We start from the raw sequence: 15,586 nt of genomic DNA on the forward strand, positions 1-15,586 counted from the left end.
TGGAAGCATTGCGTTTAAATTGTTTAACTTGGGTCAAACATTTTGGGTAGCCTTCCACAAGCTTCTCACAATAAGTTGCTGGAATTTTGGCCCATTCCTCCAGACAGAACTGGTGTAACTGAGTCAGGTTTGTAGGCCTCCTTGCTTGCACATGCTTTTCAGTTCTGCCCACAAATCAGAATGAGGTTAGGGCTTTGTGATGGCCACTCCAATATATTGACTTTGTTGTCCTTAAGCCATTTTGCCACAACTTTGGAGGTATGCTTGGGGTCATTTTCCATTTGGAAGACCCATTTGCGACTGAGCTTTAACTTCATAGCTGATGTCTTGAGATGTTGCTTCAATATATCCACATAATTTTCCTTCCTTATGATGCCATTTATTTTGTGAAGTGCACCAGTCCCTCCTGTAACAAAGCACCCCAACAACATGATGCTGCCACCACATGCTTCACGGTTGGGATGGTGTTCTTCAGCTTGCAAGCTTCACCCTTTTTCCTCCAAACATAACGATGGTCATTATGGCCAAAAAGTTCCATTTTGTTTCATCACACCAGAGGAAATTTCTCCAAAAAGTAAGATCTTTGTCCCCATGTGCACTTGCAAACTGTAGTCTGGCTTTTTTATGGTGGTTTTGGAGCATTGGCTTCTTACTTGCAGAGCAGCCTTTCAGGTTATGTCGATATAGGACTCATTTTACTGTGGATATAGATACTTGTCTACATGTTTCATCCAGAATCTTCACAAGGTCCTTTGCTGTTGTTCTGGGATTGATTTGCACTTTTCGCACCAAACTACGTTCATCTCTAGGAGACAGAATGCGTCTCCTTCCTGAGCGGTATGATAGCTGTGTGTTTCCATGGTGTTTATACTTGCGTACTATTGTTTGTACAGATGAACATGGTACCTTAAGGCATTTGGAAATTACTCCCAAGGATAAACCAGACTTGTGGAGGTCCACAGTTTTTTTTCTGAGGTCTTGGCTGATTTCTTTTGATTTTCACATGATGTCAAGCAAAGAGGCACTGAGTTTGAAGGTAGGCCTTAAAATACATCCACAGGTACACCTCCGATTCAATACACCTCTTATCAGAAACTAATTGGCTAATTGTCTAAAGGCTTGACATCATTTTCTGGAATTTTCCAAGCACAGTTAACTTAGTGTATGTAAACTTCTGACCCACTGGAATTGTGATATAGTCAATTAAAAGTTAAACAATCTGTCTGTAAACAATTGTTGGAAAATTATCGTCACATGCACAAAGTAGATGTCCTAAACGACTTGCCAAAACTATAGTTTGCTAATATTAAATCTATGAAGTGGTTAAAAAAATTGTTTTAATGACTTCAACCTAAGTGTATGTAAACTTCTGACTTCAACTGTACATTATTTAGTGTGTTTATTAAGTGTTTTTTTTTCTGTAGGCAAATGTACTGTAGGCAAAACCTGGCCCATGCACACATACGGTTTGTTCAAACATTAATTAAACAATATGTTTCCTCAAATTCACACAGAATGGAGAAAGATCCTTAAACTCAAATTCTCACATGGATAAACTAAGCCCCACTTCCCATCCATTAATTTTTCTGAATGCATTAATGCAGTACAACAAATCAATGAACAGTGTGTTTGTGTGTGTGTGTGTGTGTGTGTGTGTGTGTGTGTGTGTGTGTGCGTGCGTGCGTGCAGAGGAAATAAAGCAAGATCAAAGCAAAGATCATGCCGAGGCATTTTTTTTTTTTGTTGTTGTACTTTTCAAGTTTATAGTCATGTTCAGAGGGTGAACTTTTGCACATTAATTCAGGGGCACAAAGATAATAGCACTACAATGGGCGGCTATGCCTCTGCATAGACTAAGAAAGCACAAAAAAATAAAAAGGAATTAAAAGATAACAAGGACAAAGGAAGGTCTTACCTCCAGCAATTGCTGTCTTTTTGTTCACAGTCACTGTAACAGATGTGACAGCAATCACAAACTTGCTGTCTGCTGCGGGGAAAGAGATAATTGAGCACAGCGAACACAATAGGGTGTAAAGCAAAACTCGCAGTCTTTATGATGTGGTCCGCAGGGAGTAGTTTACCTCGAATGCTGTCTTCCGTAGGGACGGCGTATAGAAAGCGTCCAGCTGGATTCTCTGCTGCACGCCGGTACCACACAGGGAAATGGCCCAGAGTACATTCTCCTTATCCAATGGAGACAAGAATTTCCTGTCAATATTTCACCAGAAAGAGAAAAATCATGCCAGATTACCAATTTACAGTTCGATTCTTTCTAAACGACTTACTATTGCAATGCTATTCCTACACTTACCCAATATATTTACTAGTTACTACATTAGTTAATAAGGCACTACATTTAAATGCTTGTTGCTTGAGTAAAAAAGCATATGTATTGAACATAAATGTAAAGAACTCTACCATTGTTCTACTTATCTGGTGAGTAAAATGTAGAGTGTATTTTGTACAGTGAGAGAGAGTGGCTGTAAGAAACCTATGACAATGTAAATGCAATCTATGCTGTTCACTGAAGAGGCGTGACACAGGCAGCAGGAGCTCTTGATTAATGGTACTCACTTCGCCACTTGCTTCTCTACGCCGACATATCTGATCATCCTCATGAGGCCGGAGCGTGTGCCCAGGAACACTGTTTCCACACCCCCATCAATTCTACGCAATGGAGGCGTGAAATGGAATAAGAAAGGTTACGCTCGAGCACGCGTTACACTAATGAAACTTGTCTGTGATGCTGTGTGTGTGGGTGGGAATTCGTACCTGGAGGCGTTGAGCAGCAGCAGTGCAGTCCAGTAGGCTTCCATAGGAGCTGTGTCCACTGCGTCAAACAGAGTCTGCTGCAAGAGTCTTGCATCACCTGGAGAACAGGCAGATACCAACTGTGTCCTCCTTTTACATGTTCATTACATCTGAACTTTGTATATACTGTAGTGTATATACAGTATATGTTTTTATTGTTGGTTCATATACTGTATATATGGGATACAAGTGTCTGCTATATGAAGACATGCAAATGCAAAGATATAAGTCGAAATCTTAAATATCATGATAAAACTTCTTGTTTAGTGTCTAAAAGCCTGTACAGACAGAACTCACACTCCAGGTCTGGTTCTTTCCCCATCAGGTACCGAACCACAGCCTGAAACTGTGTAAGTTTGCGGTGATTTGGATTGATGTCTCACAATATGTCCTGAAACATCAGAAAGCTTCAATTAAAATACTTTAAATCACTTCAGACACTGCATAAACCTAAAAACGGCAGCCTAACCTTGCATTTTAACTACAACTGATAAACCTAACACCCACCATTCACTGGCAGCAGTGACATCAGATGCAGTCAGGTCATGAAGACCTGTTTCGACACAAAAAAACATCATTAGAGATGAATTACAAAGCTGAGATAGCAGATAGGAAACTTGAGGTTTACTTTTTAGGTAATAATGTGAAAATCTGTACCCTCTTCGACTGACACATTTCCATTGAAAACTTTCTTCCCGTGACCTCCGGTAAGCACAATTCCAAGACTGAAACCATAGACACAATATATAGTCTAACATATAAATCCAGTAAAAAACTTAATAAAAGGTGAACAGAGATTTAAACATATGTAGGATTTCCTGTAAACAAACAGTATATGAACATATACTGTATTAGAGATAGTAGAATTATAAAAATATTAAAGGAATAGTTCACTCAAAAATGAAAATTCTTATCATTTACTCACCCTCATGCCATCCCAGATGTGTATGATTTTCTCTCTTCTGCAGAACACAAACAAAGATTTTTAGAAGAATATCTCAGCTCTGTTGGTCCATTCAATGCAAGTGAATGGTGACCTGAACTTTAAAGGTGCAAAAAGGACATAAAGGCAGCATAAAAGTAATCAATATGACTCCAATGGTTCAATCCGTGTGTTCGAACCGATATGCTAGGTGTGGGTTAGAAACCGAAATTGAATTCCTTTTTTTACTAGAAATTCTCCTAACTGCCCAGTAGGTGATGATATGTATGAAGAATGCGAATCGCAAAAAACGAAAGAAAAAGAATGTGGAAGTTAAAGTGAAAGTGGACATTTATAGTAAAGATAGGACTTAAATGCTGATCTGTTTCTCACCCGCACCTATCATATCGCTTCTGAAGACATGGATTTAAACACTGGAGTCGTATGGATTACTTTAATGCTGCCTTTATGTTCTTTTTTGAGCTTCAGAGTTCTGGCCACCATTGACTTGCAATGTATGGACCTACAAAGTTGAGATATGTTTCTAAAAAAAATTGTGCTCAACAGAAGAAATAAAGTCATACACATCTGGGATGGCATGAGGGTGAATAAATGATGAGAGAATTTTCATTTTTGTGTGAACTATCCCTTTAATCAATATAAACAACAGTGAACATGGATAAGCTTACCTGAATGGAGTTTCATTGATGGTAGTGTAGAAATATTCGTTTTTCAGGAAAACAGCATGTTTCAGCACAACAGTCAAAACTTGCCTAGATTGTTATGGGAGAAAGTGTAATGAATCAAACTATAATAAAATGATCAGAAGAAACTGAAAGTTCAAAATTCACTCACTCTATTGTCTACCGTTGCTCTAACGTCAAGAGAGTGTTCTCCATTTTCCCCTTTTACCATCCCTGTTCTCAACTAGACAGGGAACACAAACACCTTGCAGCAATGGATCTAAAAATGGTACAATATGTGTTTATGTGTTTATTTTTGTGTGTGTTCCACTCACTGCATCTTCTGTATCCTCCCACGCCACCTCTGACAGATCCACACTGTTGTAGTTCAGCTTTGGCTTTAGCATCTTACCATCTTTATACTAGCAAAATCACACAACATATGCACATTAAGTGTAGAAAACATCGACTTTGATATAACGTAAAACTGACAAACTCAGCAATGCAATCAGCTCTTAAAGAAAGCTTGTGTTAAACCTTCTAAAGGAAACAGTGAGGAGCTCACCAGAGGTCGAAGGTCAGGATGAGAGAGGATGTAACCATTGTTAGTATTTAGGAAGGCATAGCCATGAACCCCCAGCTGAGACAGCACAGCAAATGTCAAAACGTCAAATTATTCAAGATACGTAAATTAACATTTTTGCTTATTATTCAGTCTGCAGTTTAACCAAGCTGTAAGCGTCACCTATAGTGCAATAATATCCATGGATACAGTCTGGCCTACAATACAATAAATCTGATCAACTTTACAGATGGAGAGAACTGTGGACTGATGACATCAGGCACCTTATCTCAAGGAACCAGTCTCATGAGTTCTTTCAGAGGGACATCAGTGCCAACCACACCAAGGAGGATGCCATGAGACAACGAGAGAGAGAGAGAGAGAGAGAGAGAGAGAGAGAGAGAGAGAGAGAGAGAGAGAGAGATTGAAACAGCTGTTAAAACAGTTTCTAAACTGTCAACCAGCCTCAAAGTCATTAAATCAATTTAATTCACCAATCTTTCTGCAAAATCTCAATTTAACATTGCATTCATATAAATTAGTTTTTACATTTTATTCAAGTGGTTAAACTATGTGCTGATTATGTTAAAATTAAAATGGGCAAGTCTTATTTTGTAAAATGTCTTAAAACGGAAATATTTTTATAATTAATTTTTTTATCTGAGAACATCTGCAACATGTAACATTTAGTGACATTATTATCTGTTACTGATTCGTTCTGCCTGCATTCATAATCCACCGCGAGATCTCGCGTTTTTTATCGGTCGCGCGAAAGCGCGTTAAGGATGTTTTGCCTGAGCTTTTAATTTATCATTAATATCCACTTGCAGGTTTAAAAGTCAGTTTACACAGTGATAATGTAGCGGTATATATTTTATAAATGCGTTAAGGGTGGTTTGTTGCCAATATTGAATGATTTTGTCGAATTATTTTAGATTCTTTGATTTATAATCGGTGGTTTTGCAAGCTTCACGTACTGTACCATTGCTTTGTGATGGTATACCATGGTAATATCATGGTGCTTTGACATACATAACATGCCACTGTTTAATTATCATGTGCATACACCATGTGTAAGGTACCAGGGCGTTGCAGCCCTCCTCCCCCAGAGGAAAACTAAAAACAGTGGTATCACCATGGTTTTTCGATGGTATATTATTATGGTAATACCATAGTATTTATTTATTTATTCAATTTGAATGGGTAATATGTTTGATTAATCTTTAGCTCCTTCTTCTTAATGTTCCATAATATATTAGGCTGGTCAGGTATCATTTGAGAGAGAGTTGATGGAGCTCTTATTTCTGTTCTCTCTCTCTCTCTCTCTCTCTCTCTCTTTCTATTCCCCCTTTTTTTTTTTTTTTTTTTTTTTTTTTTACATCTCACCGTTTCCTCTTTCTTGCTGAACACAGGCATGGCAACAGAGGTCATCAACAGCAAGCTCTCGGCCTGTGTGTTAAAAAGCTGAATAGACAGAGGGAGAGAGAGATCCTATATTGAGCTTTGTAGGTCCATACAATGCAAGTGAATAGTGACCAAAATTTTGAAGCTCCAAAAAGCACATAAAGTAATCCACATTCTTCTTATATATCACCACCTACAGGGCAGGGAGGATAATTTATAAACCACTGGAGTCATAAGGATTACTTTTATGCAGCCTTCATGTGCTTTTTAAAGCTTCAAAGTATTGGTCACCATTCACTTGCATTGTATGGACCTACAGAGTTGAGATATTCTTCTAAAAATCTTAATTTGTGTTCAGCAGAAGAAAGAAAGTCATACACATCTGGGATGGCATGAGGGTGAGTAAATGATCAGAAAAGTTTAATTTTTAGGTGAACTATCCCTTTAACTCCATCACACAATTTTACACATTGTCCCTGTCCCTTGATCAATCATTTATTAAATAGAAACTCTTGGCCAATCTGGTGACACGGTACTTTCAGTTTAACACATTTTACCGTTGAACACATTTTACCATATTTAAATTCAAACCACAAAATTCCACAAACATTCCCCCACAGACAGTGCAAAAAAGTGGGGGGGAAAAGTGTCCAGATTCTTTGTGGACCCAGTGTAGAGTTATTTAAGCATCTGTGTCTACAATAAAATGGAACAGTCCTCTGTATCATATTAAATACAAGATTAACCATAATATTAATCAGAATACACTGTCCTCTGCAAAGACAAATTGGATTCTTATCAAATTAACATGACAGTACATCACAACTAGACTTGCAAACAGGATGCTGTCTGTTTGAAGTCCAGTTGCTTTTGACTGAAAATCTACCAGACGTTTGACAATGACCTGGATGTACTAAAATCTTCTAAATCTTCTAAATTGTATTTATCAGGGAGGGCAAATGTGTCACTAAGTCTAAACTGCAATAATACAAAATAATATACAGTACAATGTAATTCATTTCTAGTAGGGCTATATACTACTTTTTATAAACTCCACTGCAGATCACCAAGTTTACCTCGGCTGTGTTGGGTAGCTGAAATGGGATGAGAGTGGGTGACAGGCAAGAATGACACACATTATGAAGGAACAGACAGACAAATAATAACATTGCATCCAGACAATGACATCACAACCCGAAAAGCCACAAGATTAATGAAAAAAGACCATAATGAAAGTTTGGGACAATATGAAACATGGCTTTTTAGATGTCAGCTTTTGCAAAAAGAAACAGAGAGAGGGAGCGAAAAAAAGTAATCAGCTCACCACACTGTCCATGTAAGCCCCTGTCCAAATGATGTCATGATCATGGTTGATGACCATTGGCCTGCTGAGCACATGAAGATATTCCATCACATTCTCCTGAACATCCACCAGAGTAGAGATGTAAGTGTAGTAACCTTATTATGAATGCACACAAACAACTGTAATAAGACTCTGTCTATTACCAGCAGAGGGCATTGCTGTCACATTATTTCAATTGAATTCTATTAGAAATGTTTAATAAGAATTATAGTTCTCATAAAGTAAACACAAAAAACAAAGAAGACTAAAGCTGTGTAGAGAAACACTGGGAACTCAGTATGTTATACTATTATTGCTATATTATACTGTGCCAAGTATTTACCTAAATTCCCCAAAATTTGTTGAATACAACCAGAGCTCACTTGCCTGGGTAGTTGCACAAGATAAATGCTTTGATGGGAGTAGATCTCACATTTGTTGTTGCAGGCAATCCAATTGACATTATCAGCAAATGTTAGCTCTCATCCAATCAGATACGTACAAACACGCACCTGTTTAAGAATATATTAGATTGTCAGATAAATACAGGTAAAGCATGTTTCCATGGTGACTGTGTGTGTATTTGTTTGGTACCCTGCGGTCTGGCCAGTTGAACTCTTCAAACACCTGCTGAATATCTTCCATGGCTCCATCAGTAATCAACATTATTGTCTGGTTACAAAAATTACCCCTTCCTTCTACTGCTGCCTACACACACAAAAAGATATACATTTGATAAATGAATTTCATGTAGATATTCATATACTGTCTCTAACACTCACCTCATTGAGAATATTGAAGGACTCTTTCATGGCTTTCTTCACCTTTCCTTCACCATTCACCTGCAGTTCTTCCACCAGCAATTTGAAATGCTAGAAAGAAAGAAGAAGGATGGTAGAAGAATGCAGCAATTATTAAGATCTCCACTGGCAACTGAATTCACTGCTCTGTGCAAACAGAGAAAACGTTACCTCTCGGTTATCCAAGTCGGCCTGTACCAGCGTGCCTATAAAACAAGGCTCTACATACTGCACATAATCACTGTACTGGAAAAACAGGGTGAGAAGATAGTGTTATTTTTACTACTGTGGCCAAGTATTCTAATCAGGGAGTAGTGATTAAGCCACATGCTCTTTATTGGATTTCTGTTCTTTCCACAATCACATTTACAAAGTCGTTTTCGCCAAGTGTGTCTAGAATGGTGTTGATGGTGTGTTTTCCAATAGTGAGCCTCAAATCCTTCATACTGCCGCTTATGTCCACAGCAATGATGATGTCTTTTGGGAACGTGGCAGCCTGGATGTACCTAAAAGAGATAAAGAAGAAGAAAAAAAATAACAGAAAAGGTCTGTTACTTTTTTGATTTAGGATATTTGGTCACTCATTGTGTTTTTAAAAGATGAAGAAAAACTTTTTGAAATGCCTGTCCGCTTTCAAGTTAGCTCAGATGGCCCCTGACAAACAGTCAAGACCTCTCACATTAATAATTCCTCAAATGGATAGCACAGTGTGTCAAATCCTGTCTGCGTAATGTTCTGAGAGAAGGAAGTAATGAGATCACAATAAGAGGGTGAGAGAGAGTGGGAGAGAGAGGGAGACGGAAATTGAGACTGATTATTACAGCAATAGGCATGTATACACATTTTATTCATCTTGTGTTTATGTAACTTATTAGTGTTACAGGTCCACTCAGATTACTTATATTTGCGTTTCGTTCCTTACAGCTAAAGAGATAGTGTGCATTATCTGTAATAGTGTTAGTCCTGGCAGAATGTGTTTAAAGGAAACTGGGCAGAAAAACTTAGGCATGTGTAGTCAGAGATCAGTCACGGAAAGGAAGAAAGATTAAAGTTTTTCACTGAGATCAGACCTGCTGCTTAGACCTGCTGGGCTGTGGCCAGATCACTAATCTTGTCCTTGAGTCCTTGATGTTCAGAAGTGGCAAACTTCCAGCAGAATCATTAATCCAACCATTCAGTTTACAACCAGAGTATGCATCTCAGGCTGATCACACTGAATTCGGTGACAGTAGGTTGAAATTTCTGCCCCTGAAATCGGTCTGTGCTTACCAAAATTGAATCACTGCCCTCCGGTGGCCGAAGCTGGAAGTATTGTGGAACGTATGGGCATGCGTGATCTCCAGTTTCCGGTGAAATCGCGGCAAAAGCAAGTCATAAAGCGAGTTGTTTTAAGTTTTAAATAATGTGATACAGTCAAAAGGAATGCATATTTAATTAACTTTAACCCCTAACCCAAACTCTAATCCTAACATTCGGTGGAGTAAAAATTAAATTTTAGAGCAAAAATGCAACCTCCGAATCCCACTCAGCATTGTTTATGTGAACGTGATGTCTTTGAGGCTGCTTGTGCAGTAGTGCTAGAGCGAATGTGTGCAAAAATGTTTGATGGGGGATGGGGGTCAGTAATTTGGCTGAATGGGGTGGATTTCAGGGTACACAAACTTTCGGACGCAACACATCAATTTCCCGCATGATCATGTTGTGTGTCTAGAGTTTACATGGAAAAATCAAATCTAAATGAGCATTAACCGCAATGTGCATAAAGACTCACCCGTTGCGATTTCTGGCATCAAAAGTGATAACTCCATTTTCATCAGGTGTCCACTGGGTACCTTAAATATATAATAGATGGTGTCAGGGTCATTCACTTATTTTTTGAGGGGGCACAAGTGGTAGTCCAAATATAACCAAAGGAAGAAAAAAAAAAATAAAACTTTTTAACAACTTAGTATCTCCTTATACAAAAGTATGACACCTAGGGTAGTGGTATAAGTTACTGTATGTTTAGTGTGCCCAGGGGAACCCAGGTTAAAATCTTTGCCTGATATATTTTTTTATTTTTAAAAAAAACATGGCAAATTGCAAATAGCCACCATGCATTCTCACTGTATGGAAAAGGACAGCCTTGACATTTTGATAATAACTCCTTAATTGTCCAACTTCATTATCAAAGACACAAATATTTATTCTTGTTTTTGCATGTGATCCCTTAGTTTTAATGAGCATTCTGTATGTGCATGTTCACTCTATCTGTATCTCTCTTTTTGTTATCCACTGAGACAGACAAAGATTTTTGTATGCATGTGTAAGATCTCATTATCTCTGGGTCTGTGTTTAGTTGCTTGGTTACTGTGTCAATACTGTGATGACATGATGGTAAATGAGAGCGACAGAGAGAGGAGGCTGAGTCATTCTCACTACTAATTACACCAGTAATTCTAGCAGTCAAGCATCCTCAGCTGTCTGTCCTGTGTCTACTTGCGCAGATGTACATGTTCAAACACTCTGTCGTGTTTTACGCCTTTATGTTACTGGTAGTAATCTCTATTGTGCACTCATGCGGTAGACCTGCAGTGACCAGATTTATTTGTGTTTTTATGCACCTCTGTTATAGACATTGGTGGGCACTTGTATGACACTCCGTTGGGTGTTAACAGGCAGTTTGTTGAAGTGTTCATTCTCTTCCAGAGGAAATTCACCACCCAGAGCCACATAGTTACCGTCCTCATCCAGCTTGTTGATCATCAATTAATTGTAGTATTTGAACTGCAGAAGAAAACAAAATCTGTCATCTCAAAGAAACACAAACATATTCTGTATATGGAGGGATGAACTGTAGAGTAAGAGGATGGATGGATTCATATTATCATAAATAGAATTCACAAACTTCTAACTGATCATCCAGTTTTTGTAAGACAATTAAACAATTAAAGGGCTAGTTCACCCAAAAATGAAAATTCTCTCATCATTTACTCACCCTCATGCCATCCCAGATGTGTATGACTTTCTTTCTTCAGTAGAACACAAATGAAGATTTTTAGAAAAATATCTCAACTCTGTAGGTCCTTGCAATACAAGTAAATGGTGATCTACAGTAGCTCCAAAAATCACATAACATGGAAGTAATCCATACGACTCCAGTGGTTAAATCCATATCTTCAGAAGCGGTATAATAGGTGTGAGTGAGAAACAGATAAAAATTTAAGTCCTTTTTTCATTCTAAATCTCCACTTTCACTTTCACTTTTACATCTGAAAGTCACATGTGGTGCATATTTGCAAGTGAAAGTTAAAGTGGAGATTTAGAGTAAAAAAAGGACTTAAATCTTGTTCTGTTTCTCACCCACACCTATTATATTGCTTCTGAAGATATAGATTTAACCACTGGAGTCTTATAGATTACTTTTATGTTTCCTTTATGTGATTTTTGGAGCTACAAAAGTCTGATCACCATTCAGTTGCATTGTATATTTTTCTAAACCACCCCCCCCCACCCTCTCAGAGACATTTTGTAAACCACTGCTTCTACAAGCATACACATTTAAAGATAATTGGCCTTTGTGTTGCAGTTTTTGAGCATCCCGCCATGAGCATTGCGTTTTTAAGACTGCATATCAAGTTAAAAAAACTCCATCTTTTAAAAATGACGAATATCTCTAGACCCCTGAATTCTGTTCTTTTCCATTGCTCGCTGTTTTTGAACACAAGAACGCATCTCATGTACAGTATATGCCCTTTAACAAAATCTATACCAAAAGAAAGCAATCAGAAAAGAGACACTCAAATCCTAGATCAACTCAGGAGCACAGGTCAAGATCTCAGAGCAGAGAACAGAATCTCTGCCTGTATCCAAAGCAGTGAGTCCTGCTTTCCACCTACAGGTCATTGTGTTGGAACAGGAGGTCGGACAGGAATAATCTACCTCCACACAAGAATTTCAGAGTACCAGGTTTTTTTCTGAGCTTAAATTAGATGCACAAAAACAAAAAAAGAGAGGGAGAGGAGGAGATGCAGCAGTCTGGGAAGGTTAATCCTCTTCCTGCCTCACTACTTATGTACATACATCCTGCTGTTTTACTGCACTAATAAAGACTTTTAAGGTAAAAGGACGCCCACATATTCAGGTCAGATAGAATATGGTCATTATCTTTCTCTCTCATTCTCTCTGGTAGGCAGATGGGCTGCTCGTGGGCTGGTATTGTCTCTGTTGCTAACATTAAGAAGTAGTGTTAATTAAAGTTTAGCGTGAATCCAAACAGACAGTAGATAACTGGACACAGCTTTATCTGACATCTATCAGATGAGAACTCTTTGAAGTAGTTTAAGAATTTCTGTTCAGATTGTAATAGTAATCTTTCACATTATTAATGTCCTGACATTATTAATTAACTGTCATGAAAATAATGTCACAATGTAAAAAAAACATAATGGCCCTAAAATTAGGCTTCATTTCTATATGCAAAATATAATTCCTTATTTGTTTCTTTTAATTTCAGAGTAAAATAGGACCAGGACATTTTCTTGACAGGTTTTGTGAAAATCTCCCGAATCTCCACTTCCACCATCTTCACTATGGGCTCTGCATCTTTATATTTCTAAACACATAGAGATACTGTGATAAATATGGTAAACAGGAAGGAGAGGCTATTAGGTCAGAACATAATGTGTACTTTGCGAGGGTGTCTCATCAAAATCATGAGACAGGAACAAAAATATATAAGAAATCTGAAAAATCAAGATAAATCTGATGTAAGAGACTTGCTGAGTTTGTAAGAGCAGAGATCCCTATTGATTCTCGTACTTAGTATTTCAGAGTATTTCAGTCACATAAAATGATGGTAGAGGAAACATTGCTAACATTACTATAACACAGGGATTTTCAGCTTTTGCTCTGTCAATGTGAAGATTTAAAGTTGGTGTGTTTTTGAAGAACTGAATTAGCTCTTGAAGAAATCAAGAAGTCTGCAGAAACAGCCTGTGTGTGTGTGTGGAGTTTAAGCCAATGTTGCCAGTGGAGGTTATGCTTTGGCTTATGGTGCCTTTGGCTGTATTCAAGGGGTGACAGGAGGTGTGTAGGTCATGACCTACGAGCATTAAGTTTGGCTTTGGAGACATACAGTACTTCTGCATGAGGACTCAAAGGAGTGTTATGAGTGGGATTGTAAGTCAGGGCACAGGTTGACCATGAACTATCACTCTCTCGCTGTCAATTTCTCTCCGGCGAATTCACTAAACAGTTGATTTACTTTAAGCCATGGTATTTCAGTGCTAAAACCTGTCTTATTCACTAACAACCCGCAGTCAAACTTGACCAGGAGCAATTTGCGCTGGAATAGCACTGCCATATTTAAATTAAGACATGGTCATTCTCACAAAAACTGCACCTTTTTATGCAAGAGAGGCTCATCATCATAAAAAGTGGTTTATTTAGAAAATGTAGCTCTTTTTGCCTGCCGTTGCAGTTTTTAAATGCTTGAGGACAGTGGCTGCAAATTTATATTGAATTTGTGGCAATAAATGGGCCTAGGAAGCTACAGGTCTTTCTCTGTAGGACAGATTTTGTATTTGGGGGCTGTTGGTGTGAGGGTGAAGAAGGTTAAACTTGTGCCGAGAGGAACTGGACTCACATTTCAGGCGATATCCTCATCTGAGCTTGTGGTTGGATGGTCCAGCTTGAAAACAGCACCCAGAGCAGCACAACAGCAGTGCTTCTCATCCTACCCATCAACCCCTGCCACGTACATAAAACAGCAGTATGTGTGATCTCCAGCTCACAGAATCCTAAAAAACAAACCCAAGTCCAGGCTTGAGGTCAGATTGTGCGTTGATTCATTCATCCCACCAGACACTCCAGAAGTTTCAGATGTGTGTTTTGGGGTGACACAGAAGAGTTCCCAGAATCTTTTCTGAAATAATAACGTCTGGCTCTGTTCTCTCCATTCCTGATTATCCCCCATGACATTTATCCCTCATCATTCTCTTTTTCACGTTTTCTTCCTCAAAATCATAAAAAAGGAAAGTTGTTTATCGGAATCCTCTCAGAGCTCCACAGATGATGTCTTCACCCTGTTTGAACGGCAACTCTTTATTTCTCTCATCCTCATCCTGTGTTCAGCACAGCTGGGAGGAACTGTAGACATTGAAACAGAAGAGGATGCACTCACACACACTCTGCCCTCCCCACTATGACAATCCACATGGATTACACTCACCTCCCTCTGTGGGAGAGAGAGGAAGAGAAGGACAGAAGATGTTGGGTGGGTGAGGGGCAAATGTATTGGGATAGTGATAGAGAGAGAAGAGTGAGAGGATGTTTTTTTTCTGTCAAAGATGAAAATTAGTGATTCTGGAGACAGCCCTGGTCTGTGCGGTCAGAGAGAAGGAAACACACACCATTACCTCGCACCAACACTCTTGAGCACTAAGAGAGTTGCTATTACTATTCCTCATGTTTAGGGTTGGGGATTCGCACAAAGCACTAACCCCAAGTATTAAACTTCAGTGCGTAATTCGTCGTCCACTGTTTCTTTTATAAACATGAATGGTACTATTACTTTTCTAAGTGACAGACCTAAAATTTTCACCTGACAGATCACAGTTGATAAAATTGGCAAAAAAAAAATTCCCTAGGCTTACACTGGTTTACTGTACATCCATAGGGGCCATAATATCCTAGACACTTGGAGGTTGGCTCTTTTGACTTGGGGCTGTATGCAACCACTTAACAACCACCGAGAACACCCTAGCAACTGCATAACAAAGCCCTCTCAACCTCCCACAACACTCTAGCATTGTGGCTGTGAGTTTTACATGGACAAGAAACACTCACATTTTCTGCAGAAAAGTAAAAATGTACCTTTTATTGTTTTGTTTTTGTTTTTTATTTTGAATCAGAGGTCTCACTATCCTGGTCTTTGGAGTTATATAAATCCATCTGTTAGGGATGAGCTATACCATTTATTTTCCATCCGACACCAATATCAATATCTCTAATTAAAAAAAAGAAAAAAAAAATCCCCTCAAATTGTCATACATTTATATTTAAAAGCTTATTTAAATACAT

The 15,586-nt window shown here is 38.4% G+C and overlaps 1 pseudogene; it reads right to left on the minus strand.

The window, feature by feature from the left end:
- Nucleotides 1-14,286, minus strand: part of LOC127436614 (voltage-dependent calcium channel subunit alpha-2/delta-4-like) — a 35,037-nt pseudogene extending 20,751 nt beyond the window's left edge.
- Nucleotides 14,287-15,586: the final 1,300 nt, after the last annotated feature.

Source organism: Myxocyprinus asiaticus, chromosome 47, assembly GCF_019703515.2.
Source record: "Myxocyprinus asiaticus isolate MX2 ecotype Aquarium Trade chromosome 47, UBuf_Myxa_2, whole genome shotgun sequence".
NCBI classification, from domain to species: Eukaryota; Metazoa; Chordata; class Actinopteri; order Cypriniformes; family Catostomidae; genus Myxocyprinus; species Myxocyprinus asiaticus.